Below are 6,000 nucleotides of genomic sequence, written 5' to 3' on the forward strand. Positions count from 1 at the left end.
AGAGCAGCCCGGCAGCACCGCTGGGTCCTACAGCTGCTAGGCTGGGTCTGCGGCAGGCGGCGAGGGAGCCAGCAGGAGGGAGAAACAGACTTGACCTCATCCTCGCCAACCTGCCCAACGCAGACACCATCATCCATCGGGAGGAGTGACCACCACACAAGTCCTTGCGGAGACAAAGTCCCGTCTCCACACTGAGGATACCCTCCACCGTGTTGGGTGGCACCACCACCGAGCTAAATGGGATAGATTTCAGCCAATTCGATTCACAAGATCGAGGCTGTAGGTGCTGCAAAATCTGGGGCTGGCGTCAAATCGAGGACGGCGCCATTAATGCCGTGGAGGGATTGTGACAGAATAAATGATGCTGTCAAGGTCCAAAATGCCGAATGATATGTTAATCTAGATAAGTGTGAGTTGGTCCGCCAAAGGGGAAATCGGTGGCATAGCCGCTGGACGAGTAATCCAGGGTAATGCTCTGAGGGTAAAAGCAACAAAAACTGCGGATGCTGGAAATCCAAAACAAAAATAAAAACACCTGGAAAAACTCAGCAGGTCCGGCAGCATCTGCGGAGAGGAATACAGAGTCCGAATGACTCTTCAACAGAACGAAGGAAAAATAGAAGAGAGGTGAAATATAAGCTGGTTTAAGAGGGGGGGTGGGACAGGTAGAGCTGGATAGAGGGCCAGTGATAGGTGGAGATAACCAAAAGATGTCACAGACAAAAGGACAAAGAGGTGTTGATGGTGTTGAGGGTAGAAAGCAGGACAAGCAAGGTACAGATAGCCCTAGTGGGGGTGGGGTGAAGGAATCGAAAAAGGCTAAAAGGTGGAGATAAAACAATGGATGGAAATACATTTAAAAATAATGGAAATAGGTGGGAAAAGAAAAATCTATATAAATTATTGGGGAAAAAAAGGGGGATCGGAAAGGGTGTGGGGATGGAGGAGAGAGTTCATGATCTAAAATTGTTGAACTCAGTCCGGAAGGCTGTAAAGTGCCGAGTCGGAAGATGAGGTGCTGTTCCTCCAGTTTGCGTTGGGCTTCACTGGAACAATGCAGCAAGCCAAGGACAGACATGTGGGCAAGAGAGCAGGGTGGTGTGTTGAAATGACAAGCGACAGGGAGGTCTGGCTAATGCTTGCGGACAGACCCGAAGGTGTTCTGCAAAGCGGTCACCCAGTCTGCGTTTGGTCTCTCCAATGTAGAGGAAACCGCATTGGGAGCAGCGAATGCAGTAGACTAAATTGAGGGAAGTGCAAGTGAAATGCTGCTTCACTTGAAAGGAGTGTTTGGGCCCTTGGACGGTGAGGAGAGAGGAAGTAAAGGAAGTAAATGATCTGGGGACCCGGGTTCGAATCCTACCATGGTAGATGGTGGAATTTGAATTCAATAACAATCTGGAATTAAAAGTCTAATGATGACCATGAAAGCATTGTCGATTGTTGTAAGAACTTCTCTGGTTCACTAACGTCCTTCCTTTAAGGTAAGATCTCCAGACCCACAGTAATGTGGTTGACTGCGCGCTGAAAGGGTTAAGCAAACCGAGCTGTATCAATCCACAAAAAGTACAGAACAACAAATTCAGCCCTGTTGACCCTTACTAATATCTGGGGGCTTGTGCCAAAATTGGGAGAGCTGCCTCACAGACCAGTCAAGCCTGACATAGTCATCCCCACAGAATCATACCTTACAGGCAATGTCCCAGATACCCCCATCGCCAGCCCTGGGTATGTCCTGTCCCACCAGCAGGACAGGCCCAGCAGAGGTGGCGGCGCAGTGGTATACAGTCGGGAGGGAGTTGCCCTGGGAGTCCTCAACATCGACTCTGGACCCCATGAAGTCTCATGGCATCAGGTCAATCATGGGCAAGGAAACCTTCTGCTGATGACCACGTCCCGCCCTCCCTCAGCTGAGGAATCAGTGCTCCTCCATGTTGAACAGCACTTGGAGGAAGCACTGAGGGTGGCAAAGGGAACAGAATGTACTCTGGGTGGGGGGACTTCAATGTCCATCACCAAGAGTGGCCTGAGTCCTAAAGGACATAGTTGCTAGATTGGGTCTGCGGCAGGTGGTGAGGGAACCAACAAGAGGGAAAAACATACTTGATCTGATCCTCACCAACTTGCCTGCCGCAGATGCATCTGTCCATGACAGGATCGGTAGGAGTGACCACCGCACATTCATTGTAGAGACAAAGTCCCACCTTCACATTGAGGATACCCTCCATCGTGTTGTGTGGCACTATCACTGTGCTAAATGGGATAGGTTTCAAACAGATCTAGCAACTCAAGACTGGGCATCCATGAGGCGCTGTGGGCCATCAGCAGCAGCAGAATTGTACTCAAACACAATCTGTAACCTCATGGCCCAGCATATCCCCCACTCTACCATTACCATCAAGCCAGGGGATCAACCCTGGTTCATGCCAGGAGGGTATGCCAGGAGCAGCACCAGACATACCTAAAAATGAGGTGTCAACCTGGTGAAGCTATAACACAGGACTACATACATACATGCCAAACAGCATGAGCAGCAAGTGATAGACAGAGCTAAGCAATTCCACAATCAATGGATCAGAATCTGGCCCTGCCACATCCAGTCATGAATGGTGGTGGACAACTAAACAACTCACTGGAGGAGGAGGCTCCATAAACACCCCCATCCTCAGTGATCAGCACATCAGTGCAAAAGGTAAGGCTGAAGAATTTGCAACAATGGATGATCCATCTCAGCCTCCTCCGGAGGTCCCCAGCATCACAGATGCCAGTCTTCAGCCAATTCGATTCACTCTACATGATATCAAGAAACAGCTGAAGGCACTGGGTACTGCAAAGGCTCTGGGCCCTGACAATATTCCGGCAATAGTACTGAAGACTTGTGCTCCAGAACTTGCCGTGCCTCTAGCCAAGCTGTTCCAGTGCAGTTACAACACTGACATCTAACCGCCTATGTGGAATACTGCCCAGGTATGTCCTATACACAAAAAGCAGGACAAATCCAACCCGGCCAATTACCGCCCCATCGGTCTAGTCTCTATCATCAGTAAAGTGCTGGAAGGGGTCATCTTCAGTGTTATCAAGCGGCACTTGCTTAGCAATAACCTGCTCACTGACGCCCAGTTTGGGTTCTGCCAGGGCCACTCAGCTCCTGACCTCATTACAGCCTTGGTTCAAACATGGACAAAAGAGCTGAACTCCCGAGGTGAGGTGAGAGTGACTGCCCTTGACATCGAGGCAGCATTTGACCGAGTGTGGCAACAAGGAGCCCGAGCAAAACTGGAGTCAATGGGAATCAGGGGGGAAACTCTCCGCTGGTTGGAGTCATACCCAGCACAAAGGAAGATGGTTGTGGTTGTTGGAGGTCAGTCATCTCAACTCCAGGACATCACTGCAGGAGTTCCTCAGGGTAGTGTCCTCGGCCCAACCATCTTCATCTGCTTCACCAATGACCTTCCTTCCATCATAAGGTCAGAAGTGGGGATGTTCGCTGATGGTTGCACAATGTTCAGCACCATTCACGACTCCTCAGATACTGAAGCAGTCCATGTCCAAATGCAGCAAGACCTGGGCAATATCCAGGCTTGGGCTGACAAGTGGCAAGTAACATTCACGCCACACAAGTGTCAGGCAATATCTATCCATTTGCCCCTTGATGTTCAATGGCATCACCATCACTGAATTCCCAACTAGTAACATCCTGGGGGGTTACCATTGACCAGAAACTGAACTGGACCAGCCATATAAATACTGTGACTACAAGAGCAGGTCAGAGGCTGGGAATCCTGCGGAGAGTAACTCACCTCCTGACTCCCCAAAGCCTGTCCACCATCTACAAGGCACAAGCCAGGAGTGTCTTAGAATATTCTCCACTTGCCTGGATGAGTGCAGCTCCCACAACACTCAAGAAGCTCGACACCATCCAGGACAAAGCAGCCCCGCTTGATCGGCACCCCATCCACAAACATTCACTCCCTCCACCACCGACGCACAGTAGCAGCAGTGTGTGTACCATCTACAAGATGCACTGCAGCAACTCACCAAGGCTCCTTCGACAGCACCTTCCAAACCCACAGCCACTAGAAGGACAAGGGCAGCAGACACATGGGGAACACTACCACCTGGAAGTTCCCCTCCGAGCCACTCGCCATCCTGACTTGGAAATATATCGGCCGTTCCTTCACTGTCGCTGAGTCAAAATCCTGGAACTCCCTCCCTAACAGCACAGTGGGTGTACCTACACCACAGGGACTGCAGCAGCTCAAGAAGGCGGCTCACCCCCACCTTCTCAAGGGGCAATTAGGGATGGGCAATAAATGCTGGGCCTAGCCAGAGACATACATCCCAAGAATTAATTTTAAAAAACTGATAGTGTTCAGATAATTTAGTTTTGATGATGTTGGTTGAAGAATAAATATTAGCTCCACAACCACAGGGAAACCTTCCTGTTTCTCATCGAATAGAGGCCAGGGGATCTCTTACGTCCAGCTGAGAGGGTGGACGGGGTCCTTGTTTTAATGCCTCATCCAAGAGATGACACGTCTGACAGTGCCGCACTCCCTCGGTACTGGCCTCAATTAAAGGTTCAAGTCTCTGCAGTGGGGCTCGAAGCACCAGGCACACAAGAGCAGGCCTAAGGCCTGGGTCCTCGTCCAGCTTCATTCATTCTGCCCATTTCACAATCACATCCTTGGGCTACAGTGAAGAAGCCGGTGGTAGGCTGCAGGGCCCACTGATAGGCCGCAATAAGGGAGAGGCCATTATACTCCTGGCTCCCCCAGTGAGGGACAGGCCCTCATTCTCCCTCCCTCAGTGAGGAACAGGCCCTCACTCCCTCTATCCCTCAGTGAGACAGGCCCTCATTCTCCCTCAGTGAGAGACCCTCACCCTTCCTCAGTGAGACAGGCCCTCATTCTCCCTCAGTGAGAGACCCTCACTCTCCCTCCCTCAGTGAGACAGGCCCTCACTCTCCCTCTGTCCCTCAGTGAGACAGGCCCTCATTCTCCCTCAGTGAGAGACCCTCACTCTCCCTCAGTGAGACAGGCCCTCACTCTCCCTCCCCCCCTCAGTGAGACAGGCCCTCACTCTCCCTCTATCCCTCAGTGAGACAGGCCCTCACTCTCCCTCAGTAAGAGACCCTCACTCTCCCTCCCTCCCTCAGTGAGTTGGGCCATCACTTTCCCTCCCTCAGTGAGGAACAGACCCTCACTCTCCCTCCCTCAGTGAGAGTCAGGCCCTCACAGTCTCTCCCTCCTCCAATGGGAAACAGGACGTCATTCTCACTCCCTCTCTCCCCCAGTGAGGACAGGCCTTCAGTCTCCCTCCCTCCCCAGTGAGGGACTAGCTTTCACCCTCCCAACCTCCCTCCAACCCCCAAGTGAGGGACAGGTCCTCACTGTCCCTCTCTCCCTCAGTGAGAGAAATCTGTGCCTGCGATTCAGGCTGTGGTTGCCCATGGGGCCTGTTGCTCAGGCTGTGGTCACCTCTGGGGCCTGTGGTTTAGGCTGTGGTCAACTGTGGGGGCCTGTGATTCAGGCTGTGGTCACCTGCGGGGCCTGTGGTTTAGGCAGTGGTCAACTGTGGGGCCTGTGATTCAGGCTGTGGTCACCTGTGGGGCCTGTGATTCAGGCTGTGGTCACCCGCGGGACCTGTGGTTCAGGCTGTGGTCACCCGCAGGGCCTGTGATTCAGGCTGTGGTCACCGGCGGGGCCTGTGGTTCAGGCTGTGGTCACCCACAGGGCCTGCGGTTCAGGCTGTGGTCACCTGCAGGGCCTGCGGTTCAGGCTGTGGTCACCCGCGGGGCCTGCGGTTCAGGCTGTGGTCACCCGCGGGGCCTGCGGTTCAGGCTGTGGTCACCTGCGGGGCCTGCGGTTCAGGCTGCGGTCACCCACAAGGCCGCTCGCTTTCCCTTCTCTGTCCCACTTTCTAGCTCTCTCTTTCTCTCCCTCAATCAGTGCCACCCAGTTTGGCGGTACACTCCAAGAATTGCTGCAGCAAGGCCTT

Source organism: Cetorhinus maximus, chromosome 36 (assembly GCF_964194155.1).
Source record: "Cetorhinus maximus chromosome 36, sCetMax3.hap1.1, whole genome shotgun sequence".
Classification (NCBI taxonomy): Eukaryota; Metazoa; Chordata; class Chondrichthyes; order Lamniformes; family Cetorhinidae; genus Cetorhinus; species Cetorhinus maximus.